The sequence below is a fragment of the Podarcis gaigeae genome (assembly GCF_964106915.1).
Source record: "Podarcis gaigeae genome assembly, chromosome: 10".
In the NCBI taxonomy this organism is placed as follows: domain Eukaryota; kingdom Metazoa; phylum Chordata; class Lepidosauria; order Squamata; family Lacertidae; genus Podarcis; species Podarcis gaigeae.
Genome location: NC_139686.1, coordinates 44247982 through 44265341, shown reverse-complemented (window position 1 = coordinate 44265341; position 17360 = coordinate 44247982). Strand labels below are relative to the sequence as shown.

At 43.0% G+C, this 17360-nt stretch overlaps 1 long non-coding RNA gene across 5 annotated transcripts in view; it reads left to right on the top strand.

The window, feature by feature from the left end:
* LOC310825662 overlaps positions 1-17360 on the top strand; it is a 30596-nt gene that overhangs the window by 4706 nt on the left and 8530 nt on the right. For 4 of the 5 annotated variants that reach the window (XR_014555404.1, XR_014555405.1, XR_014555407.1 and 1 more), the window contains exons 5-6: positions 14825-14885; positions 16509-16613. This is a non-coding gene — a long non-coding RNA (uncharacterized lncRNA). The remainder of the gene's footprint in view (positions 1-14824; positions 14886-16508; positions 16614-17360) is intronic. The other variant, XR_014555406.1, reaches the window with a different exon arrangement.

Below are 17360 nucleotides of genomic sequence, written 5' to 3'. Positions count from 1 at the left end.
TAAATGGTGACAGCAAGGCTTGTTTAAAGTGTTGAAGTTAGTGGAGGAGGGGAGTGCCATTTGGGCCCTGTTTCGGCTGACATGCCGAAGCCATTATTTATTATGGGGTGTCATGAACTGGCAGGACAACAGGGAGGAGGAAGAGGATCCGAGTGAGGGGTGTAGCTGGGACTAGGACACACTGGGGCAAGCTAAGGATGGAGAACAAGAGGCGTAGAAAATATGGGGCGACGGAGGATTGTGAAGGGATGGGGGTCACTGCACAGGAACCAGAGCAGCAGGACCCATCACCAGAGCCAGAGGAGCCCCTGTTTTCCCGAACACGAGAGACTCTGAGGCATGAGGAACACTCTAGGAGGCAGAGGCAGGCAAAGGGCCCAGAGCCCAGCTTCCTAGCTGACCAGGTGGGGCTCGCTAGCTCTGAGAGGAGGTGTGTGATTCCTCAGCTGAAGTAGGCTGAGGACAGGTGAGGGTTACATGTCTCATCAAGCCCAGATGCTACAATCAGCATGCAAAGTACAAAAGGGAAGCAGAGCTGAAGTGCTGTGTTTGTTTGACTATTTGTGCTGATGAACCTTGGCTTGGCTGCCCCTCGACCACTATGGGACTGTGCTTTGGGTTTGACTCTGGGCTGTATTCTGAGTGCTGGACTTTGGACTTGGCTCCTTGGATCGACCCTAGACTGTGTTTATTGACCTTTGGAGTTTGTTTGTGTGGATTGACCTGCAGACCTTGAACTTTGGATTGGTGTGCTGATCTGCTGCCAGGTAGGCCAGGGGTTCAGGACATGAAGACATGGCAAAAGCAACAGTTCCCTATTAAGGTGCTTTACAAATAGGGTTCATATCTTGATAAAAGAGCTGAGGGTCCCAGCACAAAATGGCTGCCAATGGCAACAAAAATAGAAAAAATAAAAAATGTGATGGTACTTCAGATCAGCGACTACCATCACAAAGAAACCACTGGTATCTTCCAATGTGCTGTAAATGTCTGTACTGAGTGCATGTTGATTGTCACTTTTTAAAAAAAGAATTGCAGTGATGCAGCGACAATTTTTAAAACATTGTTTAACTCATTTCTGTATCTGAAAAGACAGAACCTCTTGCGTTAAAGTGTGATTAGAACTGTAAGCATAATTGAAAAATGGTGTGCAGCACTGATTTATAAAAACAGCATTATAACATTTACATACCTATCTTTGCACAGCAGTTCAGAACATTGTTAGGCACTTAGTCTGCAAACTAATGCACATTTATCTAGGAGTCGGAACCATTGATCACAGTGGCACTTACGTCTGAGTAAGCAGCATGAAATGGCACTATCAGCCTGTTCCACTGTGGCATGGCTATCAATGAGCAGCCAGGAATGACTTCGGTGGCAGATTCCTAAATGCTATCAATTTGTTCAATTTAATATTATTTTCCTATATACTTGGAATAATTTCCCCTTCATCTGTTTCTTTGTACCTGTCTCTTTTGCCTTTTGTTTTGGCAGAGTTTACTCTAATTTGTGTTGAGTTTCATAATATTAAAGTTAGCTATTTTGGGCATATCTTGTCAAGTTTCAAATAAGCAAAAGAGACAAATTGATGAGTTGAAATTAGGAGCACAATGGAATTAAACAGAGTTTAGGGACACAAGAAGCTGTCTTTTACTAGGTCAGACTATTTCTTTACCTCAGTACTTTAACTGGCAATAACTGTCTTCAGTCCCAGAGATTCCCTGCCCCCCATGCCAAATGCTTTAAAGCAGGGGTGATGAACCTGTGACTCTTGCACTTTCATTGGATTCTGGCTCTCATCATTGCTGCCCATTGGCTCTTCTGCCTGGGGCTGATGGGAATTGGAGCAACAACATCTGGGCGGCCATTTTCTTCAAGGTTGTGCATGGCAACCATGGTGGACACCTCATGTTTGCATTTATGTAATTTCTTTTCCTCACCAGCTTCCTGAAGTAGTTCCAGAATGCTATAAAAATGTAATCAGACATCAAGTCTTGAAAAAAGAACATAAAGTCAGCTGCCAGCCCCGTAGAAACAGCACTGAATAACATGCTCAGACAATAATAGGAAATGTGTTTTTTATTAGGTCAATCTTTTATGAGATTAAGAAAGAAAAGCCACTGTTTTTCTGTGCTCTGTGAAAGTTAATAGTGTCCGCACAGGAAAACAAATTAGCAGGGAAGTAGAAAATCAAGTTATGTTTTATCGAGGGAGCTGAGCATGAAATGCACAGATTTGCATGGTAATATATCCCAAAACTATAAATGGAATGGATTTAGTGAAAATATTTTGAAAGCTATGGCGGTTTAGGAAAATGAATACAGGCAAAATTAAGCAAAGTACTGTTTGGAAGTTAATTAAAAGTTAAAAACAAATATAAATTGTAGAAAATATAATACTGGCACCAAAGAGCCATCGACAACAAAGGAGTAATATGGGACAATGCAGCAACCTGAACACAGCTTGGTGGGGAGTGCTGCAGCTGCTTGGCTGAGAGAAGGGAAAACAAGCTAAACAGTAAATGTAACTGATGTTCAAAGCCATATTAGACTGCAGAATGTTAGGCAATGCCAGCATAATGGACAATGCACTGGGCCCAAGAGAGGTTAGCAGTCCAGGCCAGAAATAGAGTACTGCTGAACACCTTGGGTGGGTAGCTTCCAGTTTTTCTGCCCTACAAACAAGGTTGTTGGAGGGACTCTTCCCCTCCCCTCCAATACAATATCCTTTTGTAGGCATGGACTTGATTCAGGTGACCTTTTCTGTTCGTGAATGTGGATGAGCTGTAACACAACTGTCATCGTGAGGTGTGTCTGAGAGCTGCAGGAGCAGAGTAAGGGGGACATCTGAAATGATTTCAGGTTTTTCTATTATTATAGAATCATAGACTTGCAGAACTGGAAGAGACCCTGAGAGTCATCTAGTCCAATCCCCTGCAATGCAGGAATTTCAACACACCGTCACTCATCCAATCTGAAACCATATCTGACCCATTTTAGCTTTGCAAATGTGCTAGCAGTTTTATTGCTGCAGCACTAGGATGCCTTACATTTCAAAAATCTTATTTATAGTGTTATATTGATGGGGGCATGATGTAATTTTCCACTGCTTTGTTATGGCTGTGACGTTCTTTGAGCTCAACTTTGTTGTTGGAAAACCAATAACCTAACCAAACCAAATTTAGCGCCCGTTTTTGAAATGGTAGCTTTCAGACCTGAAGCCGAGTACCGCATAATTTTCAAAAGCACCTGGTGCAATCCAGGAAAAGGTTTAGCACCAAATCAATGGGATTTAAATCACAGCTTAACGCTCTTATCAGATGGATGCCAGAGAGATTTAATCATGCCTTACCGTCTCTTACTGAGGCTATTACGACTGACTTGTAACTTGGTTATTGGTAATTCTCTCCACAGATTCATAAGATGTTACAGGGATGTTACTTATACCCAACTTGCTTTTTCTTCTTGTGGTTGGTTGACTCTGTCACAGAAGTGGAAACTGAGTGTCTGATTCAATTTGGCTCAAGGTTTCAGAGCAAATTAAATAAAGCTGAAGCAAACTAAGCAAACCTGAGGTTTGCCCAAATTGTTAGTTAAGCTGGTGTTGTTAAGACCATTTATGTGACAGAAAAGGTCTCCTGTTGCATAAATAAAATATAATTCTGGTTAATGGTTTTGGAAAAATCATGGTGTTCCTTTACCTTGGCTACATCCAGGGCCCCTCAATATGTCCCTTTAATTGTGCATTCATGATGACTTGTGCTGCTTTCAATACTGTTTGTGCCTGCAAAAGTTTTGGGGTGGCTATGCTGTTTCTTTCCAATCAGTGTATGCATGTAGCTTGCTGCTGAAATCTTGCAACTTTATAGCATGGCTGTTCAGGTTTAATGGTTTGCTCCACTTTTGTTGCTCTACAGCATGGGTAGGCAAACTAAGGCCTTGAGGCCGGATCTAGCCCAATTGCCTTCTAAATCCGGCCTGCGGACGGTCCAGGAATCAGCGTGTTTTTACATGAGTAGAATGTGTTCTTTTACAGTGGTACCTCGGGTTACATATGCTTCAGGTTACATACGCTTCAGGTTACAGACTCCGCTAACCCAGAAATAGTACCTCAGGTTAAGAACTTTGCTTCAGGATGAGAACAGAAATTTTGCTCCGGCGGCACGGTGGCAGTGGGAGGCCCCATTAGCTAAAGTGGTGCTTCAAGTTAAGAACAGTTTCAGGTTAAGAACGGACCTCCGGAACGAATTAAGTACTTAACCCAAGGTACCACTGTATTTACAATGCATCTCTGGGTTGTTTGTGGGACATAGGAATTGGTTCATTCCCTCCCTAAAATATAGTCTGGCCCCCCACATGGTCTGAGGGACAGTGGACCGACCCCCTGCTGAAATAGTTTGCTGTCCCCTGCTCTACAGTACAAGAGTGCCCGTCAAGATGGCAACAGTGTGATAACATCTAGCATCACAGAACAACTCATAGAATGGAATGATGAGGGGGCAGTCCAGTATAAATCCACCACGAATGCACTCTTTTTGCAACCCCCCCCCCCCGCAAAAATCTTCACTGGTCTGGAGGATCCGCATTAAATGCATCCGTTCCTTCAATAATAGCACCACCATATCCTCATGGTGACATACACAGAATGGTAGGACGACCAATTCTAGGATCAGTCCCGTAAAGTTAGGCTTGGTCTCAACACATGGGTGACATTAAGCCCCACACAGAAAGTTCCAAATAAGCAATTTACTCTGGGGCGTATGTGCCCACAATAGTATAGTAATACAGTATTCCCCTACTTTAGATGCCATCTTTCACACTGTCTGTTGTCCAAAACACTCAAATGAGTTGCATAATTTAATTACTGAGATAAGGAACACAGCAAAAGTAAATGAAGGATGATGTGTATAGAAGGAAGTATGCAGAAAAGTATGTGATGTGCATTCTGTAAAAGCTACAAGCTTAATATGCTCACAGCTAAATGAGAACAAATGAGCTTGAAATGCAAAAACAATGTTTCCCCTTGAGATTCCTTCAACATTCTTGAAGTTTTTAAATGCACACTTACCGTTTTCCAGGATCTCTAAGGTTGTAAGAGTGATGATTCCTAAGGAGCAAACATCATCATCAAATTTATTTACGGCTATTAGCCCATAAAATATGTACAAACCTAAAAGCACAGAAACATAAAAACCAATACATCTAGCAACAGAAGGGGAACACCACGATGCAAGGGTGGGTCATTGAGCAGTGACAAATAACAGCTTGGGGCCCGGAAAAATCCAAGGGACGGTTCACAGAAAAAGGAGAACTGGAGACGAGATCCGTCATGCACTCTCATCATAACTGTCCGGTTAGTTTTTGTTGTTGATGTTGTTTTTTGGTGGTTTTTGTGTGTGAGATAACCGCATTCAGGAATCTCGCCACCTGCAGAGTTACAGAAGGATCTGTATCCTGCAAAAGCAGTGCGGCATGTGACTCAACAGGCCTGCCAACCAAGCGCAGTAAAGCAGGACCCAGGAATTTAGTCCTGGCTATGCTATGTAAGGGACAGTTGAACATTATATGTGGAAGAGATTCAACTGTTTTCCCGTCACACTCGCATAGCGGAGACACCAAACCCTTGGAAAATCTGTGGCTCAGCAGGTTCGATGGAAAAACATTGAACCTTGCACGAATAAATGCAAGTCGGTGTGGTACAGATGAAAGAGATGACATATATGATGGAAGGCCAAGTGGTGGGGTTATTCCATGATACCTGGGGGAGCAGACACCCCCACCCCTGGAGAGGTTGTGTTGATTTTCAATGTCTGCTAATCTTTGCTCGATAAGGTTTTTGGCTGAGCGTAGGTTCATCTTTAAGGAGTCTGCTGGGGAAATTCCGATGCTCAGAAGTTTGGCATGGATTTTTCCTACCCACGGATTAACAAAGTCATCCCGCCAGAGGCACTGAAAGAGGTAATGGTCGGGAAGCCTATGCCAGCTGGACAGCCAGTAGCCAAAGACTCGCTTCCAGATGACAGTCTCCAATGATGCAGTCCTTAGCTCCAGATGTATGGCTGCATTGCTCACACACATAGGGAGTTTCAGGAGGCGACGGAGAAACTGATTCTGCAATGTCCCCACCGATGTTAAATTGGACCCTGGGGCCCAGAGTGGGGCAGCATAACAGAGGGTGGAAACCACTTTTGCGTGGTACACCTTCAATGCAGAAGGGATGTGGGAGGCTCCGTCGACCGCAAAAAATTGGAGTAAAGTGTAAAGTATTGTTTTCCCTTTGTTCAGTAAATACTGTATCTGTGGCTTCCAGCTTAGGTTGTAGTGAAAAAAGACTCCCAGGTATTTAAATTTGAAAACCTGTTCTAATTGGACTCCATCTAACTTCCAGCTGTAAGTTTTCCGAGACCTGGTAAAGACCAGTACTTTAGATTTTCCATGATTAATTGTCAGATGGTTGAGTTTGCAATAAGCCGCAAAAATCTTTAGAGCTCTGCATAAACCGACTCTAGTGTAGGAAAGGATCGCTGCATCGTCAGCATATAGGAGCAGAGGGCAGCGAAAATCAGCTAGGCGGGGGGCATGAATGTTGGCTTGAGACTCACTCAGAAAGAGCTTCATGTCGCTAATAAACAAGTTGAAGAGGAGTGGGGCCAAAATGCAGCCTTGGCGCACTCCTCTATTTATTGGGACCTCATTGGATAGGTTTCCCGCCGGTGTGAGTCTCACTCTAGCCGACGACCCGTGGTGTAATTGGGTTATAAGCCATAACAGCCTTCTATCTATGCCCCATCTCTCTAATTTCTTCCATAGACAGTTTCTTGGGATACTGTCGAAGGCGGCCTTTAAGTCTATGAAAGCGACACATAGGCGCCCCCGACTCGGGGCAGAATATTTTCTGGCAAGATGATACATAATTACCATATGGTCCGTGGTCGAATAATTGTTCCTAAAGCCCGCTTGCTCATGGCCAATCAAATTTGAGTCGTATGCCCAATGGGACAGCTTAGACAGCAAAAATTTTGCATAGATTTTCCCGATGATAGACAAAAGGCTGATGTTCCGGTAGTTCTCTGGGTCAGCAGGGGGACCCTTTTTATGGACTGGTACGATCACGGCCTCCTTCCATGACCTAGGGATAAGCCCCGTAGAATTAATTGCATCAAAGACTTTGGCCAGAATTTCAGCCCACCACCTCGGTTGCGCAACAATAGCCTCAGCAGGGACTAGATCCGGCCCAGGGGCTTTGCCCGTTTTCAGATCTAGTATCAAGTCCATTATCAGCTCTGGGTCGGTAGAGGGCCACAAAGGTAGATGGTCGGCTCGGAATTCCGTGGATGAGTTGGATTCCTCTGCCAAAGAGAAATATTTACTCAAGAATTGTTCCCATGTGGGCGCAGGGATAATCGCCAGTGGGTACTTCCTTCCTCTTTTGTTTATCAGAGCCCAAAATTCCTGTGGTCTGCGGGATCTAGAGGCCGCAATCAAGGCTCGCCAACGCTTTTGGTACCATTCGCGTTTGGCCAGCTTTAAAGTCTGTTTGTATGCTCTTTTGGCTTGTAAATAGGAGGGTGGTAGAGCCTGGGCATTAGAGTTTTTGTATTCATTATAAATAGAATGAAGAAGGGATCTTGCTTGTTTGCAAGAGGTGTTAAACCAAGGGGCCCCAGTACTGCAATGCGCCACTTTCGCCTTTTGAGGAGGTGATGTAAAAAAAGTGGTAAGGTTTGTTATAAGAAGGTTAAAAAGTTTCAAAACCGAATTGAAGTCTTGTAAATCAGTAGTTACTTGAGGTAGATAGGCAATGATTTCCCTATGAAAAAATTCCTGGTATTTTTGGGCCACAGCCTCCGACCATTTGATCCCTCTTATTTTGGTCGATGATGAGGTTTCCAGAAGGACTGAGTGTTTATAGTCCTTCTGGCACCGGAACAATGACAAAGTGGTCACTATTGGAAGGTGATCACTGAAATGTTGGTTTTCAACTTGGAAGGAAAGTACATTAACGGCCAAATTTGCAGAGATCAAGAAGTAATCGATAACACTGTTAGATGCTAGTCCCAGGTGAGTGAACTCCCCCGGTATGTCGGGGGGGAAGGTGCCGTTCAAGAAGACTAGATTCAGGCGAATGGCCATTTGGTAAAGGGTCACTCCTGCTTTGTTTACTCTGTTGTCCTTTGAAGTTCTAATTCTGGCATGTTCCAAGTCAAAGTTGTCCAAGCATGGGGGAGTCCACCGTTTGGACTTGGTTAGTAGGTCCCAGTTTGTGGCAATACGAGCATTAAAGTCTCCCCCAATTAAGGAGTACGAGTTAGGGCATTTGGTATGACATGACAATAGGTGATTTTCAAATGATTCCCATCTCCAATCAAGATCAGGTGCAGAGCCTTCAGGGGGGAGATAGGCATTAGTAATTAGTAATGAGGACTTCCCTTCTGCGATCAGTCCAGATAGAGCAAAAGGCGGGGAAGCCCGTACCAGAGTGAATTTGGCGTGAAGTTGGAGTGAGATCCCAATCAAAAGACCCCCTTTGGGGCGACCACCTTTCAAGGAAGGGGAGGCCGGAAGTGTTAGAAGATCAAAGCCGTCTATGGTAATCTCTTCCTCATCCCATGTTTCTTGGAATAGAATGATATTAAATGAATTTATATACTTCCTGAATTCGGGATCTGATTTCTTGGTTCTCCAACCAGCAATGTTCCAGCTAAGTATTGATAATGTCAGATCCTTGTGCTGTCCCGGTAATTGTCACTTTGAGTTGTTTAATAGGTTCTTGGAGGTAGGAGGAGGACCCATAAAGAAATCAGTAATTTTAGTTTGTGCGGATAAGGTCTTCTTCTGTGTTGGTCGAATCCATGATTTGGTAACATTAACAGGCAGGGAGGGCTTTGCCGGGGAGGAAGAATTAGGCAAAGTTGGTGAGGTCGGATGCTGTTCATTGAGGTGAGTAGTAGTAGGTCTTTGATGGGCTATACTAGTAGATCCATCAGAGTTGTCAGTCTTAACCAGGGTAGCGCTAAGAGGTGTTCCAGCCATCACTTGTAGTTGTTGCGCAGATGGAGAAGAATTATCACGCAGATGTATAGAAGGACGTGAGCGTGGGGATGGTGCATGCATAATCATTTCCTGGTGATCTTCAGACAGGGTAGATTCTAGCTCTGGCATTGAAGCAAAGGATTCATCAACTTCCATATTTTGATTGGACATAAGGTCAGAGATGGGAGTGTTGAGTTTATCGACTTCCTCCACGGTAGAATGGTGCTGTTGGTCAACAGGTGACTGCTGATTCAGATCAGTAGGGGGTAACAAAGTAGCAGGTTGAAAGCTTATCAAGGCATTTGATGGAGACGCCTTGTGGGACGTGGAGCGCCTGCTCTCCTCTCTCGTCGGCATAGAGGGGTCCCCTTGCGATAGGAGTCTTTGTTTGAGTAGATCCAATCTGTCGAGAATAGCCTGCTGTTCTTCTGAAGGGAGTTTTCCATAAGAGGAGATAAGATTTCTCTCTTCAGGGATATTCCAATCTCCACTTGCAATTGGATCATTCCTCAGCGTAACTAGATGGGCACTTGGGATCGCAGGTGGAACAGGGGGTACCCGGCTAGGTGTTTTTTCCTTTATTATTGGAACAGAAGGAGGTAACGAGCATTCATTGTCGGTTAAGAAGTTGGCAAAAAGAGGTTTGACACTCGTGTCCTTAAAGACTCTTGTTGTTACAATCTCCCAGGCTGCCAGCTGGTCTTTTTGTCTTGCAAGAAGATGTGGGACCCTTGCAGACTGGAAGGAGAGCATAAATTTCCTTGGCCAGGGCGTGGCATTTAGGGGTACTACAGATATAAGATCTATCTGGAAAAAAGGGATATTTAGCAAATCACGTAGGTACCCTTTAGCCATCCTCAGGTTATTCCACCTAAGTCTGGGAGCGTCACGGGAAAAAATGGATAGACATATTTTATTAGGTTGAAAAATCAAGGATTGCTTGTTCCTTTGGGGCAGTGGCAGCCTGCTTCTAGAACCCTTAAGGTGAGATTTCTGGTCATGTTGTCTCTTTAAGGCACTTACAAGCTGCACAGGAGATTGATGCAAATTAGATAGCTCAGTTGAGGAAGATGGATGCGTCAGAAGGGCTTGTGAAAGTTTATTCAAAGATAAAGAAATCCCTTCCAATTGCTTGAAAATGTAGCTTAAAGTCCTGATTACTAGTTGTATTTGATCAGGTACTGATTCATGGGCAGTTTGCCCTGATGCGTCCTGTTTTAGTGATGGCGAAGGTGTAATTAAGGTGTCAGGAAGGGGGGCTTCCCTATGGCTTCCATCCCCCTCTGGATCAACTGGCTTTTCCAGCTCCCCTTGACCATACAGAGGCCAAAAGCGGTTGTATGTTTCGACCGCAGAAACAATTACTTGCTCTGTTTGGCTGTTATTGTTAGTAGGTGGTGAGAGACATTCAAGCTTTGACTGCTTTGACTGCTTTGCTCTTGGAGGTGAACAACCTTTCTCAGCAGATCTTGGTCGCTTGCCATGACCCATTTGTCACTGTCTCACTGACTACGGAGGTTAAAAGTAGACGTAAACGGAGATAAAAAGAGAACTTATCTTTTGTGGACACAACTCCTCTGCTACTCCTCCTCCACTGCTCAGCATAACCCAGTCTTCAAGGCGGCGTTTCTAATCAGCAGCAGGCTTTCTCAACAGAAGGTTTGAATATCCTTGTTAATATGTATATTGGCCACGACTGGCCAACAGTAGAGATAAAACGGTTAAAACTTCTAACAGAGGTAAAATAATTAAAAGTCTAATAAAAACAGCTATAAAAACGGCTATAAAAGGCTGTAAAAGGCTATAAAAGGTTTGTAATCCAGGAGGGTTCACGGAGGAGAAGTTGTTACAGCCGCCATCTTGCCAGTTACCTTTCAGGGGATCCTAAGGAGCAAAGCTTTGAGTGAATTTTGTTTCTTCAGTCCTGCAATCAGGCATTGTTCACATACTTTCCTACTGAAGGGTTGTCCCTCTAAAATTGAACCCCAAAACATATTCACTACCAAAGGAAAGTCAATTTGTGGGATGTGGAGTTTTTGTGTGGGGAGAACAGAGATAGGCATCTCTCCTTCATGTCGTCCCTCTCAGTGAAATGTGAACATCGGGGAAACTGTATTACATCTTTTTTTCTTTTTACATTTGGGACTCCATCACCTTTTGCCCCAATGCTCAATCCTTGTCTGCTATCAAAAGATCTCTTTAGATTTCAAAAAGTAAATGTGATGGAGCACCAGGACTTTTTTTTTCAGCCAGAACTCACCAGAACTCAGTTCTGACACCTCTCAGCTGGGCACCATTGCCATTATAAGAAAACAAGAGAGATGTTTTGGTGCTGGTACCTCTTTTTCTAGAGAAATAGCACTGTGGAGCACCTCATCACATACTGGAAGCCACTTCCATACCTGCAAAAACCTGCCTGAGTTCTACCTAAGGTAAAGGTAAAGGGGCCCCTGACCGTTAGGTCCAGTTGTGACCGACTCTGGGGTTGCGGCGCTAATCTCGCTTTATTGGCGTACAGCTTCTGGGTCATGTGGCCAGCATGACTAAGCCGCTTCTGGCGAAACAGAGCAGCACACGGAAATGCCGTTTACCTTCTTGCCGGAGTGGTACCTGTTTATCTACTTGCACTTTGATGCGCTTTCGAATTGCTAGGTTGGCAGGAGCAGGGACCGAGCAACGGGAGCTCACCCCGTCGTGGGGATTCGAACTGCCAACCTTTAATCGGCAAGTCCTAGGCTCTGTGGTTTAACCCACAGCGCCACCCATGTCCTTTGAGTTCTACCTAGATTGCCCTTATTTTGTGGCCCAAGAATGCAGTTTAACTTGATTTTAGCATCCTTCTGATGCACTCCGTATGTTTGTCTGCAGAGCTCATAACCATATTTTTCTGCATCCCTGGCTGCCCTTGTTCACAATGTTACAGCAACCCTAATCGCACCTACCTGGGAGTAAGCTCCACTGAATTCAAAAGCCAATTATGTTTGAGTAGTTATGATTAGGATTGCTCTATTGGTGGCCTAAAATACCTGTCCCCCCCAATGTGTTTTTCATATGTTGCTATTTTTAAAATATGTAATATGTAAGCCACCTTGGTAGGATTTATAAATAATTGCAAGAGATAAATAAATATGGTCCATGTCTTCCTGGTTGCTCCCTACAACCTACTGTGTGGGAAGTTTCCATTTGGATGAGGCCATAGGGCCTTGGTGGATTGATGATGATGAATGTTCTGCCATTTTTATGAAAGGCTATTTTTAACTGGAGATAAGTCTAGGCAGCCCAGCTGTGATGCATCCCAGATTCTTTTTCATTCCCCAGTTGAACAAAGTTGTTGGCATCCGTCTGTCTTGAGAGACAATGGTACTGGATCCAAAAAGGCTCAGGACTGCCAGCTCCTCCTTACTCCAACTGTAAGTAAAGTTACCTGCCCAGAAACAGATTTCAGCTAAACAATTTACTTGATGAAAGCTACAAGTTACTCCCCCCCCCCCCCGAATGTCTAATTCGGTTTCAAGGAGATAGCTTATATTTCAAGTAAGAGGAGACAGAGCATGCGAAAAGTACATGGCTCATAATCCCTTCTGCACGTGCCCCCTGTGTCAACAATACCTGCTTGGGGAAGACATTTTCTCAAAGAGCATTTAGAAAAAAATGGGGAAAATCATTTCTAAAACAATTCTTTTCTGAAAAAGGTTAGTATTTAATGCACCACAGCTGGAAACATTTCAGAATGTTCATGGCCATCTCCACTATATTTTTTTAAGATACTGGATTTTCTCCTGTTCCTGTAATTGCTGAGCACATCCATTTTAAAGGTCAGACGAAGCCAATTATCTTGGTGTGACCTCCTGTATAAGGGGTGATGGTAGCATTCAAATGATCCCTTCTAGCAGAGGCAATGGTAGTTTGCCTTTGGACTGCAGCATACTGAGGGGGGAGATAAAGCTGAAAATCAATTTTATAGTTTATGGACACAGTTAATTTACCATTCCACTTAGTAGTTTGCTCCCATTATGAATGATCTCAGTATTACAGCTCTTATTTCCTGCCTTGGAATTTTTCAATAATTAGAAAAACTTGTTCTGTTAATTATTTTTCTCCTCTGTTTTAAATCTCCAAGGTTCACCACAATGCTGTATAGATTTTCCTTGGTCCAATGGGAGACGATGTCTGGAATTTTCAGAGGTAAAAAGTGGATGGGGGTGAAACATTCCTCCCCTCAAAAAAAAAAAAAAAGGCATGGGGTTGCTCAGGTAAATAGTACTGAAGTAGCTGCACGTTTGACTGCAGGTCCCCCTTGTCATTGTTATGCTCTTGCTGGCTTTGCTGGCAGGCGCTGATGGGAGCTGGAATCTGACAACATCTGGAGGGCCACATATGTTCTGCCCATGGGCCATGGGGTGCTTTTTGAAAGACCAACAATTCTAGTTCCTGGAATTTAGGACAGCATAATATACCAAGTAACTAGACAGCCTTTATTAAGAAATAGCCTCACTGTGTTCATTGGGCTTTAAAAGGTAAAGGGACCCCTGACCATTAGGTCCAGTCGTGACCGACTCTGGGGTTGCGGTGCTCATCTCGCTTTACTGGCCAAAGGAGACGGCGTACAGCTTCCGGGTCATGTAGCCAGCATGACTAAGCCGCTTCTGGTGAACCAGAGCAGCACATGGAAACGCCGTTTACCTTCCCGCCGGAGCGGTACCTATTTATCTACTTGCACTTTGACATGCTTTCGAACTGCTAGATTGGCAGGAGCAGGGACTGAGAAATGGGAGCTCACCCCATTGTGGGGATTCGAACCGGCGACCTTCTGATTGGCAAGTCCTAGGCTCTGTGGTTTAACCCACAGCACCACCCACGTCCCTCAGTGCGCTTTCCCCCTGGTAAATGTGCATGAGATTTGTATGGGTTTTGTAGTCTAGAGCTGAAAATCTATGCAAACTTGCTTGGGAGTGAAATATACTCCCAGGTTAAGCATGTTTAGGATGGGGCTATAAATGTACAGTATTCTTTTTGCTTGCTAAAAACACAAAGGCAAACACGTTTAGAAGAAAGAAATTAATGATCAGTTGCGACAGGGTTATTTATCTGTGACACACAAGTACAAGGAAATATAAAGGAAGGGTGTTTGATTAATTTTAAGTTCCCTGGAAATGTTTTTCTCCCCAATCAAACTTCCTGATGACCTTTTCTCTGAACAGCTTGACAAGAAAATCCATAATACAAAAAAGCAGTCAGGTAGAATGCAAAGAACTTGCTTTAAATAAGCAATTGTTTTATTTATGAACTGTTCATAAAAACGTGCATCACATGCTCAGAGAGTTTGGATTTGTTGATTCCAGTATTAAAATACACTTAAGATACATAACTTAAATCAACAATAACAGTATTATGTTTGGTTGGTAAATGGTTTGTTAGGAACACAGATGGATACAATAATGCAGCATATAAAATGTATTATATTCCCCCAGATACTTTTAAAGTCTTCAATGGTCAGAACAGAATTTATAGTCTACATATTTCAGAATAATTCCTGGACTGCTGTAAACAATTTCCCTCTATCAAATATGTGTTTGGCTGCTTGGCTTTTAGCAACACTATTTTATTTATTTGCTTTGCTTTCAAATAACCCATGGAAAATTAATCACTTCTACATGCAATTGGATCTGATTAATTTTTAATTTTTTTTTTACAATATTTCTTAAATATAATGAGCTTGTCAAAATCACTATTCCACCCCCCAAGGACTTTAAAAATAATCCAATGTGTTCTTTTATTGGTGTGTTCAACAGGCACCAGTTGCAAAGTTATGGTCTTCTGCTTCTGTAGATAGTCTTTGAACATCTGTTGATGGTGAGGTGACCTATAACAAATATTATTGAACCTTAATGGGATTACTCTAGAGTACATGGTTATTTTATACAATTGTGTTGCCAGACCCTCCAAGTGCCCCTATTTTCTAGGGACAGTCCCGGATTTACAGAAGGCATCCCCATTTCTGATTTGATCCCAGAATGTCCCACTTTTCCTTAGGACATCCCTATTTTCATAGGAGAAATGTTGGATGGTATGGAGTTATGCAACCCCCAAGCCAAGGAGATAAGTAAAAAGGTAAAGGACCCCTGGACAGTTAAGTCCAGTCAAAGGCAACTATGGGTTGCGACACTCATCTAGCTTTCAATAATTTGTCCATAGACAGCTTCCCGGGTCATGTGGCCAGCATGACTAACCACTTCTGGTGCAACAGAACACCGTGATGGAAACCAGAGCGCATGGAAACGCCGTTTACCTTCCCAGCACTTGCACTGGTGCGCCTTTTAACTGCTAGGTTGGCAGAAGCTGGGACGGAGCAACGGGAGCTCACTCCATCATGGGGATTTGAACTGCTGACCTTCTGATCTGCAAGCCTAAGAGGTTCAGTGGTTTACACTACAGCATCACCCGCATCTCCAACTATAGGCAGCCCTATATAGGGAAGTTTTAAAAAATGTTTGATGTTTTATTATGTTTTTATATATGTTGGAAGCCGCCCAGAGTGGCTGGGTCAACCCAGTCAGATGAGCAGGGTATTATTATTATTCTTAACATTATTATGAATAATAGAATAGGACATCCCTATTTTCATCAGAGAAGTGTTGTGATCTACAGCCTAATCTGATATTCTCTACGTCCCTCCCCCCCCACCCCTGAGTTGTTGAGGGGCACATTCTCTTAATAAATAAATCCATCAGGCCAAAAACTAATCTATGTTGATGGTGGGCTGGACCAATGGGCCAAAGTCCAAAGTGGGCAGGGCCACCCACTTTTGTCCCTCCTTCTAGCACATCTCTCCCTTTCTGACACCTCTCTTTTTCTTCCCACTCAGGAGGCTGTAAGAGGAGGAACAAATCCCTTTGGCCAGAGGCCTGGCTTATGCAGATGGCTGTTGAAATTATGCCAGGGGCTACAGCAAACTAGGCCAAGTTTCTATGTAAATGGAACCTTTCAGCATAGTCATGGCACTCTTACTTCGCAACACTATTCCCATTGAAATCAGACAGGGACCTGCAGTTTTGATATTTCATCTCCCACTGAAAACATTTCCGATTTGCCGAGAGCTTTTAGAGGATAGATTTACTGAGCGCTTGGGCATTTGGTCTGTATTTTTTATGATTTTATGATATTTTAAACTGTGGGATGGGGGTTATTGTTCTGTTGGTTACTGTGTTGTTGCTTTTTTGTGTTTATATTTTAAACCACCCTGTGACCCTCAGATAAAAGGTGCTATAGAAATTTAATAAATGATGAAGATGATGATGATGATTTTAGTGGCAGTGCCACAATATATTTTTTTAATGAGCTGGCTAGTTAATGCTTTTAAAAATAAAATAAAAGTGCTGCAGGTTGCCCATTTCTGGATTAAAAATTGATACTGTATTAGATTATTATTTGGCAGAAAACTCAAACCATTTAAACACACACATACTTATTTTTCAGGCATTCTGGAAAACATGGAATGACAGACCCTGAGTAATAGCATCTGCTATCAAGCCATCTACAGTACCTCTGACACCAACCTTTTGCAGGAGTTTTGTGGAGCAAGTGAGTTGCCTCCATATCTATTATTTTTTAATGATAGCAAAACAAATGAGTACAACAAGCTTACCAGACTCATTCACCATTCATCGTACTGCAAATTGCCAGGTGTTTGATTAGCTGCCTCCTTTTTGCAATCTGCTTTTGGCCTGCGAGTTTGACATTTTGCTTTTGTGCCTGTTGCATGTGCCTTAATGATTTGAATGGAACACAGTTTTATCCTTTGTAAACTTTTAGTCAGTTGCAGGAATAGTAGTGCTTTTACACACACACACAGAGTACAATCCAGCCAGCATTAATGATTTTTTAAGTCCCAGTGATGTTGAAGAGTTAATAATAATATGTTGAGTTTTTCTCTGCTGAAATGAAGAAAAATTGAAAGTGCCTAACTTTATCTGGATCATAGGATGAACTGAGGTTGTGGAGTCCTCGTTCTCCTGAAATCCATAGAGTTCTGGTTTTATAAACAGAAATGTTGTAGGACTAAGTTCTCAGCATGAAAAATTCATTGCCTTGGCAAAGGAAACAATGGTTTCTGCTGCAATGCTTTATTTTTTAATAAAATAGTATTAACTTTATCCTCTCTTGTTATTTTAACGATGTATTTCATAAAAAGGGAATTTTGCATTGGCTTAAACTCCCTGCATCATGCATGCCTAATCTGTTGTTTTAGGATGCAATCGTATACCGACTTGCCTGTGAATAAGCACCATTTAATTCAATGGGATTTCCTTGCATCGAATTATTACTTTA